Consider the following 22,361-nt stretch of genomic DNA (forward strand, 5'->3'; position numbering starts at 1 on the left):
TAGTAGTTATAAAGTATTAGGAGACAGTAATTTTGAAGGTAGAATTTTATTTATTTTTTACTTATTTATTTAGAGACGGAGTCTCAATCTGTTGCCTAGACTGGAGTGCAGTGATGCTATCTTGGCTCACAGCAACCTCCACATCCTTGCTTCAAGTGATTCTCCTGCCTCAGCCTCCTGAGTAGCTGGGATTACAGGCACTTGCCACCATGCCCAGTTAATTTTTGTATTTTTAGTGGAGAGGAGGTTTCACCATGTTGGCTAGGCTGGTCTCAAACTCCCAACCTCAGGTGATCCACCTGCCTCAGCCTCCCAAAGTGCTGTGATTACCGGTGTGAGCCACTGCACTGGTCCTGAAGGTAGAATTTTATATTCAGCCAAATTGTCATACAAATGGGAGAGAGTGATGGGAAGAATCACCTGCATTCAAGGGCTCAGAGCACTTGCCACACACAGACCCACATTAAAAACACTTTCAGAGGAAGACCTCAAAAAATGAAAGGAAAAAAACCCAGGCAATGCTTCAGGAGGCATACGGGAAGAAGAAAGTAGAGAGTCATCAAAGAAAAATTAAAAGAGAGATAATAGTGCTTTCGAAACAACCCTGGTTTAAAATCATACTTGTTCTATACAACTTCCACAGTGGCACATGTATGTGTGTATGAGTGTTGGGGGGAATAAATTAAGTGGGCATGAGTGTAATGCTGAACCAGTTGCATTATTTTATTATATTTTTATTATTATTTTTTGAGAGGGAGTCTCACTCTGTCGCCCAGGCTGGAGTACAGTGGCGTGATGTTGGCTCACAGCAGCCTCCACCTCCTGGGTTGCAGAGATTCTCTTGCCTCAGCATCCGGAGTAGCTGGGATTATAAGCACATGCCACCACGCCCAGCTAACTTCTGTATTTTTAGTAGAGATGGGGTTTCACCACATCGGCCAGGCTGGTCTCGAACTCCTGACCTCAAGTGAATCACCCATCTCGGCTTCCCAAAGTGCTGGGATTATAGGCGTGAGTCACCGTGCCTGGCCTGTACTGGCTGCATTATTAAGGGAAATACAGATGCTAATAAATGTAAGAAAGCAATTGGAATAAACATGAAATGAGGAATTCGATGCAACTACCATAAGAATAAAAATAGAATCTATGTATAATTGTTTCTATTTACAAAAAAATTATTTTTCCTTTACATCTTGACAATTTTTCAACAAGAGCTGAGTTGCCCACATTCCATGTTGCTCTCTTGGAGTGGAAAGAAATCTGTCTTCAAGACAGCATGAGAGCCAACTGGAATCTGCATGGTATGTGAACAAGACAGGTAACAGTAGAAAAAAAAAAGCCCAGGCTGGGCACGGTGGCTCAAGCCTATAATCCCAGCACTTTGGGAGGCCGAGATGGGCGGATCACGAGGTCAGGAGATCGAGACCATCCTGGTTAACACGGTGAAACCCCGTCTCTACTAAAAAAATACAAAAAAGCTAGCCGGGTGAGGTGGCGGGCGCCTGTAGTCCCAGCTACTCAGGAAGCTGAGGCAGGAGAATGGCGTAAGCCCGGGAGGCGGAGCTTGCAGTGAGCTGAGATCCGGCCATTGCACTCCAGCCTGGGTGACAGAGCGAGACTCCATCTCACACACACAAAAAAAAGGCGGGCCACTTAGCATAGCTCGTCTTGGATGCCTCCAAAAATCTCTTAATGTTGCTCGCCTTAGCTAGAATTGCATTAAACGACACAGGATAAGAGATGAAATCATGTTTGAGCTCTGCTTGCAATCAGAATGCTGGAAGGGACGACAGAAATCTCCTCCCTCAACTCCCGCCATGGGGGGAACTAGGGCGTGTGAAGGAAGGCGACCACCAATGTCACACAGCTAGCTAATTTGGTGGCAAACCTAGGTCCCTGGACACCTCGATATTTCACCAAGCTGTCTGTCAGCAGTGTTGGATGAAACATCCAAAGTAATGTTCTCAACAGCATGCCTCACCTCCCAAATATTTCATATAGATTATCCAAGGATGATGTATTAAGAGTGAGAATAGTATCTATAATTGTTAACTGCCTTAAACCCCCACATCCTGTTCATGTTACTGGCACCTGTCTTTGATACCATATCCATAGCAATGTGCAAATATTGTAAACGCTCTGCTGACCCAGGGGGTTTCTTGCCATTGGCTAAAGGTACAGCATTAATACGTTGCACGTGTACACAGAATGGCAGTAGTTACAGCATTTGTGAAGCTTTAACATCTGCACAGCCAGAAAGCTTGTGGGTGTATGTTCTGCCTGTCAGAGTATTTCCTAGGAAACTGAAAATAAATACATTATGAAATTTCAATTTTCAATGTGTCACTAGTGTTGTTCTGGTGTCCTGTCATGCCTGCTGCAAAACACACTTTGACCAGGGAGGGATGCCTTATGAAATCCCATTATATCATTTGAATCTGCAGGAGTGCCACAGAATTGCTTCTGTGTTAATAACCGGAAGATCAAACATGAATTAAAAACTCACTATGTGCTGGGTGTTACGCTAAGAGCCTTGCTTGTATTCTTTAATTTAATTCTCACTTTAAGCCCTAGGAAGTAGGTGCTGCTAACTCATTTTTCCCAGTTAGACAATTGGGGCCAGCCAGGCGCGGTGGCTCACACCTGTAATCCCAACACTTTGGGAGGCCATGGTGGGCAGATCACCTGAGGTCAGGAGTTCAAGACTGTCTCTACTAAAAATACAAAAACTAGCCAGGCATGGTGGCACACGCCTGTAGCCCCAGGTACTCGGGAGGCTGAGGCAGGAAAATCGCTTGAACCTGGGAGGCAGAAGTTGCAATGAGCCAAGATCGTGCCACTGCACTCCAGCCTGGGCGACAGAGTAAGACTCCATCCCCAACCCCCCCCAAAAAAGAGAAAACTGGGGCCCAATGAATTAAGTACCTTTAAGTACTTCATTTACTGTCAGAACCAGTGAGTGTAAAAAACAAAAACAAAAACAAAAAAACCTAGTGAGTGGTAGGAACCAAACCTAGATTTCAAGGCCTGCATTTGTACCATGTGTTCACAGCCTAACTATTGTAAATTGCAGAGGTGACCGTAGCATAAAATCACTCCCCGTTATTAATCTATTCCCAGTGAAATAGGTTTTCCTGTTGCTACGGTTTGAATGTGTCCCTGAAAGTTCATGTGTTGGGAACTTCCCAATGCAGCAGTGTTGAGAAGTGGGCCGTTGGGGGGTGATAAGGTCCTTTATGAATGGATTCATTCATTCATGGATTCATGGATTCATGGACTAATAAGGGACAGAGTTAGCTACCACAAGAGTCAGTCTGTTATAAAAGCCAAATTGTTTGCCCCCACTGAAGTACAGAAAAAAAAAAAAAAAGAAAAAAGAAAGGAAAAAGAAAAGCCAGTTTGGCCATCTGTCCTGAGCCTCCTCACCATGTGATGACCTGTCCTGAGCCTCCTTGCCATGCGATGCCCTGCACTGCCTTGGGACTCTGCAGAGGCCCCATTGGCAAGAAGGCCCTGACTAGATGTGACCCTTCAACCTCGGGCTTCCCAGACTCCAGAACTGTAAAAAATAAATGTCTTTTATTTGTAAAGTACCCAGTCTCAGGTATTCAGTCATAGCAACAGAAAACAGAAACCTGTGAAAAACATATTTAAAATGGACTCTACCATTTCATTTCTTATGTGGAAATTATTACACTTCTACCTCATGAGTCTTCTGTTTTCTCACCATAAGGAGTTAGTTTAAGAGGAGGAGGAAGCTGGGCACACCATCTCAGCTCACTGTAACCTCTGCCTCCCAGGTCCAGGCGATTCTCATGGCTCAGCCTCCAAGTGATTGGGATTACAGGCATGCACCGCCATGCCTAGTTAATTTTTGTATTTTTGGTAGAGACAGGGTTTCACCATGTTGCCCAGGCTGGTCTCAAACTCCTGACCTCAGGTGATCCACCCGTTTCAGCCTCCCAAAGTGCTGGGATTACAGGCGTGAGCCACCATGCCCGGTCTCATTTCACCTCTTGAACTTGGGTTTTCTCATAAGGCAGTTACACTTGATTTATAAGGTTCCTCTCAGCTTTAAAATTCCATAAAATTTCAGAAGCACTATCTACTAGTGAAACAATTCACTGGGAGAAGCAGTGAGTCCCCTGTCGCTGGAAGCATTCAAGCAGAGTGAGAATAGTCAGTTGTCTGATATGCAGTAGAGAGAATTCCTACGTTAGGTAGGAGGTTAATATTTGATTTCAATAATTAAGCCAATGATAAAAAATAGCATTGAGTGTGTAATATGTGCCCAGCACTGTTCTAAGCATTTACACATGTCTCATTTGATCCTTTCAGTAACTGCAAGGGGAGTGGGTACTATCCCCATTGTACAGAGGATACTCAGATCAGGGCAGCACTAACCAAAGATCTCATAGCTAGAGAGAGATGGAGATTGGAAATCAGATTGCTGTGGCCCCCAGCAAGTCCTAATCACCACCCAATTCTGTCAGCAGCCTCGGGGTTCTGGGAAGGGCACGTCTTCCTGCTGGCCTGGGATCTGGGTGCAAGGTGACGTGCCTGCCTCCTACCCATCTCCCTCTGAGGCAGGGAATTGAGCATGGAATGCAGACGGCAGGCTTGCCAACAAGGCCGCTTTCCACGGCCTGCAGCAGAAAGGGGCTGCCTTCTGCTGCGTGGGCCGCAAATGCTCTGAGCCCTTCACGGGCAGCCTTATTTTACAGAAGGCGAAAACTAACACCCAGAAACGGCAAGCTACCTACCCAAAGTCACAGAACAAACAAGTGGCACAGTTGGGAAACAGCCGCTTGGAGTCCTCACTTCCAGGCCAGTGCCTGATGTTCTGTTTTGTTTTTATCTAAATCACATTACTGCCGTCACTTACATCGGACAGTCCCTCAGTTTTCTGTTGTGAATATACATATTGACTCATCAAGGCCTATGCATCAATACAGCAAACTGGAGATTCCCAAGAGTGGCAGCGATTCAAAATGAAACTCTCTGCCTATGATATTGTAAGAATTATAATCTAACCTCACCCCTGTGCCACAAGAAACTCACCTCTTGTCGGTCCTGAATCCACACTTCCACTCCTTTGAGGCAAGTTTCCTCACTAACATTGACCCCCAGTTATGTACTAACCTTTGCTGCAGCTGTCACCCAGCAGAATTTCCTCTGCAGTCCTGTCTGCTTATCTGGCCTGCTGGGAACTCAGGATCAAACAGCACTGAGAATTCCACAAGTGTTTCTTTCCTCTTCTTCTTTTTTTTTTTCCCCCTCAAGAACTACTTTTAGGAGAAGAAATCATTTCAACACTGCATTACAAATGAACTTATACCTCAGACAGAAACGAGCAACCCCATTCCCCACATAAGCTTTTTTTTTGGTTTTGTTTTGGACACGGAGTTTCACTCTGTTACCCAGGCTGGAGTGTAGTGGTACCATCTTGACTCACTACAACCTCCGCCTCCCAGGTTCAAGTGATTCTCCTGCTTCAACCTGCCGAGTAGCTGGGAGACTGCCACCATGTCCGGCTAATTTTTGTATTTTTTAATAGAGACAGGGTTTCACCATGTTGGCCAGGCTGGTCTTGAACTCCTGACCTCAAGTGATCTACCCACCTTGGCTTCCCAAAGTGTTGAGATTACAGGCATGAGCCACTGCACCTGGCTTTTTTTTTTTTTTTTTTTTTTTTTAATGAGCAATATGTACTTTCAGATCACACGTTGGTGGGGATCAACCTCTGAGTAAGAAACACATTCATGTTCTGGAGGATGACATAGTTAGAAACAGGCTTTAGAATCCAGTGTGACTTTGGGCAGATCTTTCATCTGTTCTCAATCACATTTGTAAAACATAGGCAAAGACTGTGGTGACCTCACAAAGAATGTTTGCTGAAAGGAGAAATGAGTGGTTTCTGAGACAATCCATTCTCACCCTGTTGAAGTGAGACCCCCATGTCTCACTTCATCTTCAAGTGTAGTTGGAGATTGTCATCAATATCATCCCCCTGGCCTGCCGCCTGTTGGCATCAAGGTCACCTGCAGTGGGTCTTCCACACTGAGGGACTGTGCCCTTTGCCACTCAGCTGGGGCCCAAAGCTCTGTTCTCCACAAAAGTCATAAAGGGATATGAATGGAAATACTGGCAAATTTTACTATATAGAAATATAAAAAAGTTCTGTGTTAAAACTATTGTAAGCAAACTGAGAAAACAATCCTAAAACTGGGAGAAATAGGTGCGAGATATATCTGCAATCATATCACAGGCAGAGGTGAACTTCCCTAACACAGAAAGAGCTTCCATTTTCAATAGGAAGAAGCCTACCGACACAAAAAGAGTAAATAGAAGTAAAGGATATAAACATCTAGGTTACAGAAAAGGAAATACAAACAGTCCTGGACATTTTATTTTTATTTATTTAATTAAAAAAATTGCCAGGCACAATGGCTCATGCCTGTAATCCCAGCACTTTGGGAGGCCGAGGTGGGCGAATCACGAGGTCAAGAGATCGAGACCATCATGGCCAATATAGTGGGACTTTTTTCTACTAAAAATATAAAAATTAGCTGGGCATGGTGGCGGGTGCCTGTAATCTCAGTTACTCGGGAGGCCGAGGCAGGACAACTGCTTGAACCCAGGAGCCAGAGGTTGCAGTGAGCCGAGATCGCACCACTGCACTCCCGGCTGGTGACAGAGTGAGACTCCATCTCAAACAAAACAAAACAAAACAACAACAACAAAAAAACTAAAACTAACGAACAAACAAAAAACAAAACAAAACAAAAAAACCTACTGTACTAAGAGAACAATTTTCCACCTATCGTGTTGAGGAACATATTTAAGAATTTTGTGGCCAGATGCCGTGGCTCATGCCTGTAATCCCAGCACTGTGGGAGGCCGAGGCAGGTGGATCATCTGAGTTTGGGAATTTGAGACCAGACTGACTAACATGGAGAAACCCCATTTCTACTGAAAATACAAAATTAGCTGGGCGTGGTGGCGCATGCGTAATCCCAGCTACTCAGGAGGCTGAGGCAGGAGAATTGCTTGAACCTGGGAGGCGGAGGTTGCAGGAGCCGAGATTGCGCCACTGTACTCCAAGCCTGGGAGACAGAGCGAAACTCTGTCTAAAAAAAAAAAAAAAAGTTATCTATGATGGTATGTCCACTTTAGAATAATTTCAAAGATCTTTAGGTAACTGAAAACCTTGTACTCATTTAATTGATGAATATTTGCTGGGTACATAAATAATTTCTAGGAAAAATGAAAGACTAAAACATGTATTATGAAGCATAATTTAAGTGTATATACTTTTGCTTCTTTATTTATTATTTATTATTATTTTATTTTATTTTTTGGCAGTTCTTTTTTCCTTTTTGTGGAGATGAGGGTCTTGCTATATTGCCCAGGCAGGTCTTGAACTCCTGGACTCAAGCTATCCTCCCACCTCTGCCTCCCTAAGAGCTGGGATTACAGGTGTGAGCCACCATGCCCGGCCTTATTGTTATTATTATTATTATTTGAGAAGGAGTTTCACTCTCGGTTGCCCAGGCTGGAGTGCAGTGGCATGATCTCGGCTCACCACAACCTCCACCTCCCAGGTTCAAGCGATTCTCCTGCCCCAGCCTCCAGAGTAGCTGAGATTACAGGTGCCCGCCACCATGCCTGGCCAATTCTTGTATTTTTAGCAGGCACAGGGTTTCACCGTGTTGACCAGTCTGGTCTTGAACTCCTAATCTCAGGTGATCCACTTGCCTCGGTCTCCCAAAGTGTTGGATTACAGGCATCAGTCACCGCGCCTGGCCTATTTTTATTTTTTAAGACAGAGTCTTGCTCTGTTGCCTAGGCTAGAGTGCAGTGGCGCAATCTTGGCTCACTCCAACCTCTGCCTCTTGGGTTCAAGCGATTCTCCTGCCTCAGCCTCCCGAGTAGCTGGGATTACAGGCGTGTGCCACCACACCTGGCTAATTTTCGTATTTTTAGTGAAGACAGCGTTTTGCCATGTTGCCCAGGCTGGTCTCCAACTCCTGACCTCAAGTGATCCACCCGCCTTGGCCTCCCAAAATGCTGGGATTACAGGTGTGAGCCACCGGCCCGACCCTTGCTTCTTTTTAAATATGCTACCAAGAGTTTACATCTTTGGGTCTGTTAATGAACGTGTTTCTTTTTGCCACTTGGAGAAGTTATACCACAATGGATTCATATGGCTGCAGAGGGTTGCGTCACTGTGCATTCATGAGCTTTGTTTGTCTGCTATACGTTAAGTGACAGTCACAGTTACGAGTATCCAACTTCCAGTGTTCTCCATGAAACAAAATTTCCTTTACTTAAAGGTTATCATTAATGTGAGTGATTGACACTATACTTTAGAGCAATAGTTTCAGAGAAATACAACTGCGTGTGTGCTTCTGTTTTTTTGTTTTGTTTTGTTTTGTTTTGTTTTTTGAGACAGAGTCTCACTCTGTCTCCAAGGCTGGAGTGCAGTGGTGCAATCTCAGCTCACTGAAACCTCTGCCTCGCGGGTTCCAGCGATTCTCCTCTCTCAGCCTTCCTAGTAGCTGAGATTACAGGCGCCCACCACCACACAGGGTTAATTTTTAGTAAAGATGGGGTTTCACCATGTTGGCCAGGCTGGTCTAGTACTTCTGACCTCAGGTGATCCACCCACCTTGGCCTCACAAAGTGCTGGGATTACAGGCGTGAGCCCCTGCCCCTGGCTATACTTCTGTTTTTTAAGGAAAATAAAGTCCTGTAGCTTTGTCTTAAAGCAGCAGTACTCAGATTAGGTTTGGGGCAGGGGGTTTGGCAATTTGTTTTTGGTTGGTTGGTTTGGTGAAACCTCTTTACACACTTCCAACATAATAAGGACATCAAAGAACTTTTTTGTGGATTATAGCTATTAGAGTTTACTGTTAAACATTTAAACATAACTTTCTAAAAAACTATTTTTTCATTCCTCTCAGCACATACCTATAAAACATAATTATTATTATTATTATTTTTCTTTTGAGACAGCATCTCGCTCTGTCACTGAGGCTGGAGTCCAGTGGTGGGATCTCGGCTCACTGAACTAAAGATCTCCTCTGTTCAAGTTATTCTCATGCCTCAGCCTCCTGAGTAGCTGGGACTACAGGCACCTGCCACCACACCTGCCTAATTTTTGTATTTTTATTAGAGATAGGGTTTCACCATGTTGGCCAGGTTGATTTTGAACTCCTGACCTCAAGTGATCCATCCACATAGGCTTCTCAAAGTGCTGGGATTACAGGCATGAGTCACCACACCTGGACGCTATAAAACATAACTTTTAAGAAAGCTTATTTAATGATTCATTTAAAAATAGCAACAATGAATGAAGTACAATAAATACACCTCAGCAGTACTATGAAATTAGTTCTGACCTCATGGGCCCCTTGAGATTGGTCCTAAAGCGAAGGGTGAGTTTACTGTAGAATGCAAAAGAGCATGCTGACATGAATTTTTTTTTTTTTTTTTTTTTTTTTTGAGATGGAGTCTAGCTTTCTTGCTCAGGCTGGAGTGTCGTGGCATGGCTCACTGCAACCTCCACCACCCATGTTCAAACAATTCTCCTGCCTCAGCCCCCCGAGTAGCTGGGATTACAGGCATGCACCACCACACCCAGCTAATTTTTGTATTTTTAGTAGCGATGAGGATTCACCATGTTGGCCAGGCTGGTATTTTATATACTTGAGTCTGAAATATGTTAAACGCTATGACATGTGTTTAAGGTCTCATAAAAGTTTGCTTTTATAACACCATACACTTTATCATATAAAATATATACAGTATATAATATTTTATAATACATAATGCATACGAAATACATCATATGCATTTTAACTCTATTAAATTTACTAAAATTCTTTAAAAAATTTGTTTAATATTCATGGTCTTGTTTCCTTGGTTTACTGTTGTTTGTCTTCACCTATACTATGAAGGGTTATTCTTTTTTTTCTATGTAAATCTACCTAGATAGCAAAGATTCAGTGTTTTACCGGAATAATTTTTTGATTTTCATGTTTACAATCATGTTATTTTCTATCTTTATTTTTTTTTTATTTTTATTTTTTTTTTTGAGACGGAATCTCGCTGTGTCTCCCAGGCTGGAGTGCAGTGGCGTGATCTCGGCTCACTGCAAGCTCCGCCTCCCGGGTTCACGCCATTCTCCCGCCTCAGCCTCCCAAGTAGCTGAGACTACAGGCGCCCGCCACCATGCCCGGCTAGTTTTTTGTATTTTTAGTAGAGACGGGGTTTCGCCATGTTAGCCAGGATAGTCTCGATCTCCTGACCTCGTGATCCACCCGCCTCGGCCTCCCAAAGTGCTGGGATTACAGGCTTGAGCCACCGTGCCCGGCCTCTATCTTTATTTTTATTTTAATTTATTTTTTGGAGGGTTTCTTTTTCTTCTCTCTCTCTTTTTTTTTTTTTTTTTGATACAGAGTTTCACTCTTGTTGCTCAGGCTGGAGTGCAGTGAGGCGATCTCGGCTCACTGCAACCTTAGCCTCCTGGGTTCAAGCGAGCGATTCTCCTGCCTCAGCCTCCTGAGTAGCTGGGATTATAGGTGCTCACCACCATGCCCAGCTAATTTTTTGTATTTTTAGTAGAGACGGGGTTTCACCAAGTTGACCAGGCTGGTTTTGAATTTCTGACCTCAGTTGATTCACCTGCCTCAGCCTCCCAAAATGTTGGGATTACAGGAGTGAGCCATTGTGCCCTGCCTGTTTAATTTATTTTTTATTTTTATTTTTTGAGACGGGGTCTCCCTCTGTCGCCCAGGCTGGAGTGCAGTGGTGTGATCTCAGCTCACTGCAACCTCTGCCTCCCGGGTTCAAGTGATTCTTCTGCCTCAGCCTCCTGAGTAGCTGGGACTACAGGCGTGTGCCACCACGCCTGGTTAATTTTTGTGTTTTTGGTAGAGATGGGGTTTCACCATAGTGACCAGGATGGTCTTGAACTCCTGATCTCATGATCCACCTGCCTTGGCCTGGCAGACTGCTGGGATTACAGGCATGAGCCACCACACCCGGCTGCCCGGCCTATTTTTAAATGTTGTATTGTCCCTTACAAATGGGTAGGCAAGTATTATTTCTCAGACACCTGTGATCCTACATTAAGTGTTCAAATCTCCTGACAAGTTTGGATTCTGCTTTCCACAAATTCCTAAATGTGAAATAAAATAAAAGGAATGATGGCTGAGCTTTCCCAGAAATACCATTGAAAAAGCACAACGGATTTGAAAAGAGAGGTGCCAGAAATAAACTGGTGTATATGATATGTTACTATTGTTGGATTACATGGGAATAGATGACATTATTTTTTTATCAAAAGAGAGGGAAAGTATAGGAAAAATTTTCTTTCAATGGAAAATTAAGTATTGCCTATAGTCCACCCTTTCACATTATCTGCTTTTGATTCCATGGGTGTTATTTTGCAGCTTGTAAAATGTAGATGACTGATAGAAATGAAAAATAATTCTTGGCTCTAGACCTATGCATTTAGTCCTACCAGTAGAGGTTCGGTTGACTTCCTTTCCCCCCTTGGAAGAAGCTGGCTTGAGCTCTGTCGGTGCATTTCTTTCAACTTTCCTGTGCTCCAAATAAATGTAGCTTTTTCGACTTCTCCTTTCAGTCAGTTATAATCTGCCATTTGAGAGTTATGATTTTATTTTATTTTATTTATTTATTTTTTGAGACAGGGTCTTGATCTATCGCCCAGGCTTCAGTGCAGTGATGCAAACTTGGCTCACTACAGCCTTGACCTCCTGGGCTCAAGTGATTCTCTGAACTCAGCCTCCTGAGTAGCTAGAACTACACACTTGAGCCACCATGCCTGGCTAATTATTATCATTATTTTGTAGAGGGGGGTTGCCCTATATTGCCCAAGCTGGTCTTGAACTCCTGGTCTTCAATGATCTTCCCACCTCAGTCTCCCAATATGCTGCTATTATAGGCATGAGCCACCACTCCAGGATGATGATGTTATCCTTTTTAATAAATGTATCTTTTAACAATGAGGATAATGGAAGTTAATTCATTACAAATGATGGAAGCCTATTGCATTAGAATGTAATTCTCTTCCTTAATCCTTGTTGCGAATACCTGGAGGGCAGTAACTGAAAGACTATTAGCTGGTATTAACCTTCAACAGCTCTGGAATACGGCCCCATCTCCTACCTAGGGCAGCCCCTGGCAAGTTACTTTCCTCCCCTACACCTATGCAGCCTCCTAGTTGGGTGGGGCTAAAATAATCTCTTCCCTCCCTACACCAGCAGGTGGGACTGCATCAAGAGTCCTGGGCCTGAAAAAAAAAAAAAAAGAAAGAAAAAAAAAGGGAAGAAAAGAGAAAGAAAGAAGAGAAAAGAAATGAAAGGAAAAGAAAAGAAAAATGAAACAAAAAGGAAAGAAAAGAACAGGAAAAAGAAAAAAATCAAACTTGTGAAAAGCAGGGGGAAGCCAAGTGCGGAGGCTCATGCCTTTAATCCTGGCACTTTGGGAGGCCGAGGTGGGTGGCTCACTTTAGGTCAGGAGTTCAAGACCAGCCTGGTCAACATGGTGAAACCCCACCTCTACTAAAAAATACAAAAATTAGCCAAGCGTGGCGGCACATGCCTGTAATCCCAGCTACTCGGGAGGCTGAGGCAGGAGAATCACTTGAACCCAGGAGATGGAGGCTGCAGTGAGCCGACATTGCCATTGAACTCCAGCCTGGGCCACAGAGTAAGACTCCGTCTCAAAAAAAAAAAAAAAAAAGAAAAAAAAAAAAGAAAGGAAGGAGAAATAAAAGACAATTAAACAGGAGTCCCAGTCCTGGAAGGAAAATATCAATCCTAGTCTGGAAGGGAAGAGAAGCAGAGCAGGTTTAGAGGTTAGTCCTATTCTATTCATTTGATGGGGTCCCTACAGCAGCTGAGTTGAAATGAATATAAAATGAGGCTTAGAGCAAGGAGATGAATATTTTTAAAAACTTTGTATTGATGGATAATGTATATACATTTTAAGAATTAAACACACCCGTGAAGCCAGCACCCAGACCAAATGACCAAACATTACGAGAAAAATCCCCCTCGTTTCTCTTGCAGGAAATTGATACTGAGTTCTTGTGATGTGGATTAATTTTGCCTTGTTTGTGTTTTATATAAATGGTATTATACAGCATTTTTTGAGAAAATGTCTTTCATCAATTGTATTTTCATCCATAATGTTGCATGTAGTGGTCGGTCATTCATTCTTTAGTCTGGTGTCAATGGGAATTTGAGTAGTTTCCAGCTTAGGACTATAGTAATAGTGCAGCTATGATCAGTCTTTTTTTCTTTTTTTTCCTTTTTTTTTTCCCCTCCCTCCCCCCCCCCTCCCTTCCCCCCCTCCTTCCCCCCTCCCTCCCTCCCTTTCTCTCTCTCTCTCTCTCTCTCTCTCTTTCTTTATTTCTACAGAGTCTCACTCTGTTCGCCAGGCTGGAGTGCAGTGGTACAATCTCGGCTCCCTTCAGTCTCTGACTCCCAGGCTCAAGCCATCCTCCTACCTCAGCCTCCCAAGTAGCTGGGACTACAGGCACAAACCACCACACCCAGCTACTTTTTGTATTTTTAGTAGAGACAAGGTTTCACCATGTTGGCCAGGCTGGCCTCAAACTCCTGACCTCAAGTGATCCTCCCGCCTCAGCCTCCCAAAGTGTTGGGATTACAGGCGTGAGCCACCACATTCAGCTTGATCATTCTTGTCCATGTTTTTTTATGACCATGCATTTCTGCTAGGTATATGCCTAGGAATGGAATTGCCAGGTCATATTCATTTCTATATCTGTCAATCTGTAAATACATTAAAAATCAGGAGCTCATGTTGATGCCTCTGGTTCTAATGTAACACAACAGGGTTCACTTTGCCCTTCCCTTTTTATTTGTAGTTCTTTCTTTGACAGTGAAAAGCCTACCTCCCACTAAATACAATATATTTACTTATTTGCTGAATCTCAGAATACCCATCATACAGTTTCAGAGTTGGTAACCCATATTTCCTAGCTCTGTCTGCTGAGAGGGCCTAGATGCAGTGACACCCCAGTAACAATGAGGACATCCAGCACCCAGATCTTAGTTTCTAAATACCATTCCCTCAAAAAAGGAAGCAGAGTTCTTTGGAGAAATGATTAAGTACAGGGCAGGGTCAGTGAAATTATAAAATAATCCTGGAACATCTTGTGTCAGAAAGGAAGTGCTCAAAATAGAATAAGGGCATTTCAGACAAACACAAGGGGTAACTTGAAGATGCTTACATTGGCCGTACCTAGGACAATTGCAACAATGATACGAATGATGTTGGTCATGGATTATCACTGGTAGAATAAACTAAATATCCACGAGTCTATACTGAAATAATTGCATAAGTAATTGGGAGAAAAGGGACAGCTCTTCCTTACTGCTGAATTACAATTAATAAATGGAGAAGGAATTATGAACGTAGAAAAATCACCTGTTGGTAAACACAGTGGTAATGAATGAATATTACAGACAAGAATCACCAATGAATGCCAAAATTGGTGGGTGAAAGTATGATGATCAACAAGATATTTACATAGTGTCCAAGATAGCTCCTCATGAGATACTCATCAAGTTCAAAAGGAAAAATAGGATTTTACAATGGAGAAATCGTTCCCACATCATGTCTCAAAGTTAACATGTCCCGTAATGGGATGAGGCAATATCACATGTGCCTCCTGCCATAATGCACGGGGAAGGGTATAACCTCGCTTCTGTGGCGTTCTCACCAAAAACACAAAACCTCATTCTCATTGTGAGAAAGCACTAGACAAACTCAAGTTGGAGGACATTCTACAAAATAATTGGCCAGTACTCTTCAAGAGTGTCATGGTTATGAAAGACAAAAATAGCCTGGACGCTTCAAAACTGTCAAAATCATGAGAGGAGGAGAAAGACTGAGCAGCTGCTCTGGATGGAAGGGTCCTACTGAGACGCGGCAGTGGAGTGCCACGTGCAGCCCTTGATTGCATTCTGGAGCAGAAAAAGGATGTTAGTGGGGCTACTGGCCACACTAAATAAAGTCTGTAGATTCACAGACAGTATTGCATTAATGTTCATTTCCTGGCTTTGATAATTCTGTAGCTATGTGAGATATTAATATTTGGGGAGGTTGGTGAAGGTTATACAAGAATTTGCTGTACTCTTTTTGTAAACTCAAAATTACTTCCAAGGAAAAAGACTTGAAAAGAAAAAGAAAGAGGGAATTAGATGGGATTGTGTAATTCTTCAGCCAAAAACCCTGCTGGCACCTCTGCCTACAGCATGAAGGGTTACTCTTTTGAGAGCGGTATTCAAGGACCTCCATAATCTGACCAAAATTTCCCCCAGATTTACCGCCCACTCTCCTGTCACCCACTCATCTCCATCAATCTCCATGGCATGCCGGAGGCACTGCTTAGAAAACTCTTACTCATGTTCAGAGACCCTGTCGTGGGGCCTTTACTTTACACCCCCTTCAGGAAGCAGAGTTAGCTGCCGGCTCTTCCTTGGTCACCAGTCATCTCTCCTGGAAACGTTGATCCTCCTCCAGAGCCTCTGCAGGCCTAGCTGGTATTGCTCACAACCCTTTTGTGCCCTCAGGAGACTTATAACTTGCAAGTACATACAGCGAAAAAAAAAAAACCCCAAAAACAACAACAACAACAACAACACAACAAAACCATAGTGACAGGCCCAGGAAAGCAGGTTAGAGGCAGGGAGCAAGAGAGTTCACATTCTGCTGTGACCGTAGGTGTTATTATTACTCCCTCTACGTTGGTGAGGCTCAGGGAGAGGAGGTGAACTGCCTGAAGCTACACCACCAGTAAGGACAAAGTCACAATTTGAACTCAATTCCTCTGCCTCCCTTACTGAGAGATACGAACTCAGAAATGCTCTGGACAGTCAGCCAAGCAATATCTTCACAGTTTATATTTTACTCCGACTCTCACCTCAAGAAGCCAAATGAAGATCATCCCCTAGGGGGCACTGCAGAGAAAATTCTCAAAGAGCTCAAGGGAAATGACAAGCCACTTCTACCCGCCGAACCCAAAAGGAATTCAGGAGTCAGAGCTTGATGCATTTTCAGGAAATAGCCATGGATTTCACAGTGAACTGAATTGACACTTAGCAATACGAATCTGCCGCAAAAATATCTCAAAACCGAGTACATGGACACCAGGCACAATGGGTGGCCGAGTTCTTTTGCTGGACCCTCGATTTAGGCCAGTTTCCTCCTCTTCTAAATGTAGATTTATCAATTCAAAAGACACTGGTTGGAAAACTGCTATTGCTAAGCTCTGGGATAAGCACAGAACCCATCGCATAGGGTAGCAGCCAAGATTAACTGAAAAATAGGCTATATAACCATGGAATACTACTCAGCCATAAAAAGGAAGAAAATAATAGCATTAGCAGCAGCCTGGATGGAGGTGGAGACCATTATTCTAAGTGAAGTAACCAGGAATGAAAAACCGAAGATCATATGTTCTCACTTGTAAGTGGGAGCTAAGCTATGAGGATGTAATTCATAGGAATGCTATAATGGACTTGAGGACTGGGGAAAGGGAGTGTGGGAGGGGGTGAGGGATAGAATACTACACACTGAATACAGTGCACACTGCTCAGGCGATGGATGCACCAAAATCTCAGAAATTGCCGCTAAATAACTCACCCATGTTGACTGGGTGTGGTGGCTCACACCTGTAATCCCAGCACTTTGGGAGGCCAAGGTGGGTGAATCATTTGAGGTCAGGAATTTGAGACCAGCCTGGCCAACATGGTGAAACTCTGTCTCTACTAAAAATATAAAAATTAACTGGGCGATAATAGCGCATGCCTGTAATCCCAGCTACTCGAGAGGCTGAAGCAGGAGAATCGCTTGAGCCTGGGAGGCAGAGGTTGTGGGGATCTGAGATCATGCCACTGCCCTCCAGTCTGGGCAACAGAGTGAGACCTAAGATTATGGGGGGGAAAAAAAAAACAAAAGAGAAAAGAACTTCATTTCCTTTGCAGGGACATGGATGAAGCTGGAAACCATCATTCTCAGCAAACTAACACAAGAATAGAAAACCAAACACCGCATATTCTCACTCATAAATGGGAGTTGAACAATGAGAACACATGGACACAGGGAGGGGAACATCACACACTGGGGCCTGTCAGGAGGTGGGGGGCTGGGCGGGGGATAGCATTAGGAGAAATACCTAATGTAGATGACAGGTTGATGGGTGCAGCAAACCACCATGGCATGTGTGTACCTATGTAACAAACCTGCACGTTCTGCACATGTATCCCAGAGCTTAAAGTATAATTAAAAAAAAAAAAAAATTTATCTATGTAACCAAAAACCACCTGTTCCAAAACTATTGCAATATATATAGTTAAAATAAAAAAGATCTACTATTTGATGGCAAAACAGGGTGATTATAGTCAATAATAATTTATTGCACATTTTTATGTTTTTTTCTTTTTATTTTTACCGTACCTTTTCTATGTACACTTAAAAGTAACTAAAAGAGGCCGGGCGCGGTGGCTCACGCCTGTAATCCCAATATTTTGGGAGGCCAAGGAAGGCGGATCACGAGGGCAGGAGATGGAGACCATCCTGGCTAACACAGTGAAACACCGTCTCTACTAAAAATACAAAAAATTAGGTGGGCGTGGTGGTGGGCGCCTGTAGTCCCAGCTACTTGGGAGGCTGAGGCAGGAGAATGGCGTGAACCCGGGAGGCAGAGCTTGAGTGAGCTGAGATTGTACCACTGCACTCCAGCCTGGGTGACAGAGCGAGACTCTGTCTCAAAAAAAAAAAAAAAAAAAAAAGTAACTAAAAGAGTACAATTGGAATGTTTGTAACACAAAGAAATGATAAATGCTTGAGGTGATAGATACCCCATTTACCCTGATGTAATTATTACACATTGTATGCCCACATCAAAACATCTCATGTGTCGCATAAATTTATACATCTACTATGTAACCATAAAAATTAAAAATATTTTAATCAGAAAAAATAAATCTATAATAAAATTTTTACAAATCAGAAAAAAACAAAACAAAACAGGCTATGTAGTTCCTTCACACCAGGTTGGACATGAAGTCAAAATCATTAATGTTGGCTGTTAGAACTATAACTATTGGTATTACAACTGTTAATATTATTATTATTATTATTATTGAGACAGAGTCTTGCTCTGTCACCCGACTGGAGTGCAGTGGCAAAATCTCTGCTCACTGCAGCCTCTGCCTCCCGGGTTCAAGTGATTTTCCTGTCTCAGCCTTCGGAGTAGCTGGGATTATAGGTGTGTGCTACCACATCGGGCTCATTTAAAAAAATATTTTTGGTAGAGACGGGTTTTCACCATATTGGCCAGGCTGGTTTCGAACTCCTGACCTGAAGTGATCCACCTGCCTTGGCCTCCCAAAGTGCTGGGATTACAATATGAGCCACTGCGCCCAGCCAATATTATTATTATTTATTATTACTATTTTTTGAGACAGTCTTGCTCTGTCATCTAGGCTGGAGTGCAGTGGTGCAATCTCAGCTCACTGCAACCTCCGCTTCCTGGGTTTAAGCAATTCTGGTGCCTCAGCCTCCCAAGTAGCTGAGATTACAGATGTGTGCCAACCACACCTGGCTAATTTTTATATTTTTTGGTATTTTTTTTTTTTTTTTTTTAAGTAGAGATGGGGTTTCACCATGTTGGCCAGGCTGGTCTCAAACTCCTGATTTCGGGTGATCTGCCCACGTCTGCCTCCCAAAGTGCTGGGATTACAGGTGTGAGCCACCATGCCTGGTCATAACTCTTAGTATTACACCTCCACCCTCACTCTACACTTGGCTTCTCCCTGTACCAAGTAGACCTTCCCATCTTCCTACATCTTCTCCTACCTGGGAGGATTCAGGGCCACATGTAAGAAAGGGGGCAGATTAAAGGGGTTGTGCTTATTGCAGCACAGTTCATAATTTGCAAGGTACAGAACCATCTTAAGTGCCTTGAGCAATGAGTGGATAAAGAAAATGTGGTATACATACACCATGGACTACTACTCAGCCATAAAAAGGAAAGAAATAATGTCTTTTGAAGCAACTTGGATGGAGTTGGAGACCATTATTCTAAGTGAAGTAAGTCAGGAATGGAAAACCAAATACCATATGTTCTTACTTACAAGTAAGAGCTAAGCTATGAGGACACAGAGACATACAGAGTGATATAATGAACCCTGGAAACTCAGAAGGGGGAGGAAGGGCGGGGAGTCTAGGATAAAAAACTACATATTGGATACAATGAACACTACTTGGGTGGTGCGTGCACTAAAATCTCAGAATTCACCATTATACAATTCATTCATGTAACCAAATATAACTTGTAACCCCAAAGCTACTGAAACTTTATAAAATTAATTACAATTTTAAAAGAAACAGCTCTCTTTCTGCCTCCACTGCTGCCATGGCACCCGTGAAAAAGCTTGTGGTGAAGGGGGGCCAAAAGAAGAAGCAGGTTCTGAAGTTCACTCTTGATTGCACCCACCCCATGGAAGATGGAATCATGGACGCTGCCAATTTCGAGCAGTTTTTGCAAGAGAGCATCAAAGTGAATTGAAAAGCTGGGAAACTTGGTGGAGGGGTGGTGACCATTGAAAGCAGCAAGAGCAAGATCACCGTGACATCTGAGGTGCCTTTTTCCAAAAGTTATTTGAAATATCACACCAAAAAATTTTGAAGAATAATCTACGTGATTGGTTTGCATAGCTGCTAACAGCAAAGAGAGTTATGAATTACGTTACTTCCAAATTAACGAGGACGAGGAAGAGGAAGAAGACAAGGATTAAATTCCATTTATCTGTAATGTTTTGTACGAGTTCTTGAATAAAACTTGCAAACCAAAAAAAAAAAAAAAAAAAAAGAAACAAAAACTTCCATTTTCTTTTTTTGAGACGGGTCTCACTCTGTCACCCAGGCTGGCATGCAGCAGTGTAATCATAGTTTACTGCAGCCTCAACTTCCCGAGCTCCTGCCATCCTTCCACCTCAGCCTCCTGAGTAGCTGGGACTACAGGTGTGTGCCACCATGCCTGGCTAATTTTAAAATTTTTTTATAGAGACAGGGTATTGCTATGTTGTCCAGGCTGGTCTTGAACTCCTGAACTCAAGCCATCCTCCCACCTCAGCCTCCTAAAGTGCTAGGATTACAGGAGTGAGCCACTGCATCTAACCTCAAAAAACTTAAATCTCAACCCGTTGAGTCGCCCCCTCCTTTTCCTTCCCCTAACAGAGACATCCACATTCACACTTCACTGGCTCACTTTCTCCGGCTGTAACTTCTGTGCCTTGGGTTAGTAGCCCCTGTCCATCTGTGTAGAGAGTAGGCTAGCCTTGCCCAGCACTCACTGACAGCTCTCCTGGTGTGGGTCTTCCTGGTATCTCTGGAAATCCTCTCTTGTGCCAAAGGGAGAAGAGAAGGAGGCTTTGTACAGCTCAGGCCCTCCCAGTCACTGAGGCTCTTTTAACTGGGCTGTCCTCTCACCGCGTGTCTCTCCCCAGAGAGATGACTAGCCCCTAATTCCTGTTTCCTTTGGCCCTTTGCCTTTGGGTGTGGGTTGGGAGAGCAAGCCCCTGTCAGACTCTCCACCACTTGTGCCCTGGCCCAGCCAGGCTGGGAGGACCTATGCACATCCTAGAGCATCGCCTGTGGAGGCAGCACAGGTGCCTGGAGCAAATCCCCAAATCCGTAACTAGTCTCTGTGCGCCCTGGGGCACCTCCTAACTTCTCCAAGCCTCACATTCTCCATGCTTCCATGGCCCTGGCACGTCTCGTCACAATCTGCGTGGATCATGAGGTCACGGAAGCATTAAGTGAAAGAGAAACGTCTGCACATTAGGGCCCTTCATTCATGCAGGTGGTTATGAGCGTTCTCCCCCAGCTTCACAGGGCTTGCCCCTCTGCGCCCCCCATATCCCATTTGTTCCTTTCTCACCTCTATGCTTCTCCAGATTCTCTATTTAGTGCCTTTCCTGGGACTTGAGAGTCAAGAGGCCTAATCATGCTGAGGACCATGAGCTTTGGAATCAGATCTATCCAGCTTCCAAACTGGGATGTGCCACCCTCTACCGTTGAATCAAATACATTTAATAGATCTTATTTTTTAAAATGGGGATAAGGATATCTACTTGATAGGTTTACTGACGCAAGGATTAAATAGCATAATGCATATACAGCCTTAGCACAATACCAGGTTCAGAGAAGTTTAGCAAATAATAGAACAATAATAAATAATAAGAGGTATTATTAGATCCAACTGGCTACCCCCTTGCTTTGCGGCCTGGCATATGGTTGGCATATTTCTCTAGTTCCTGCCACTGATGCCACTCTCCCCTATCTTTAATTTCACTGGCCACTTTAGAGAACACTGGAAGGAGGAGATTTGTTAGCTGGGTCCATACTATCATTTTGCCCAGGAGTTTCCCTTTACATGTTTGGGCTGGTTTCTGTTGGAAATAAATTGATTTCCAAACACTTATCTTAATTTTTTTTCTTTTTTTTTCTTTTTTGAGACAAAGCCTCACTCTGTCGCCCAGGCTGGAGTGCAGTGGCACGATCTTGGCTCACTGAAACCTCCGCCCTCGGGGTTCAAGCAATTCTCCTGCCTTGGCCTCCCTAGTAGCTGGGATTAGAGGTGTGTGCTACCATGCCTGGCTAGTTTTTGTATTTTTAGTGGAGACAGGGTTTCGCCATGTTGGCCAGGCTGATCTTGAACTCCTGACCTCAAGTGATCCACCCGCCTCTGCCTCCCAAAGTGCTGGGATTACAGGCGTGAGCCACCGCGGCCGGCCTAACACTTGTTGATAGTGGCATCTTTTTTATTTTTTAGTTTAATTTTTAATTTTTAAATGATTTATTTATTTTTTAGAACAGTGTCTCACTCTGTCACCCAGGCTGGGGTGCAGTGGTATGATCATAGCTCACTGCAGCCTCAAACTCCTAGGCTTAAGCCATCTTCCTGCTTCAGCCTGCCCAGTAACAGGCGTGTGCAACGCCCAGCTAATGTTTTTTTTTTAAAATTTTTAGTAGAGATGGGGGTCATGCTATGTTGCCAAGGCTGGTTTTGAACTCCTCAGCTCAAGTGATCCTCCCACTTTGGCCTCCCAAAGTGCTGGGCTTATAGGCGTGAACCACCATGCCTGACCAATAATGGCATCTTTACCTCATTCCTGATTTAATAAAGAATACATTTCTCCTTTTTCTTGTATGTACATAGGAACTATTTAAGACAAAAGTAGTTGGCCCGGCATGGTGGCTCATTCCTACAATCCCAGCACTTTGGGAAG

The 22,361-nt window shown here is 43.6% G+C and overlaps 1 pseudogene; it reads left to right on the forward strand.

Moving 5' to 3' along the window:
• The first annotated feature begins 19,182 nt into the window (after positions 1-19,182).
• Positions 19,183-19,939, forward strand: LOC101013995 (annotated as a pseudogene).
• The last annotated feature ends 2,422 nt before the right edge of the window (positions 19,940-22,361 follow it).

This window comes from Papio anubis, chromosome 10 (genome assembly GCF_008728515.1).
Source record: "Papio anubis isolate 15944 chromosome 10, Panubis1.0, whole genome shotgun sequence".
NCBI classification, from domain to species: domain Eukaryota; kingdom Metazoa; phylum Chordata; class Mammalia; order Primates; family Cercopithecidae; genus Papio; species Papio anubis.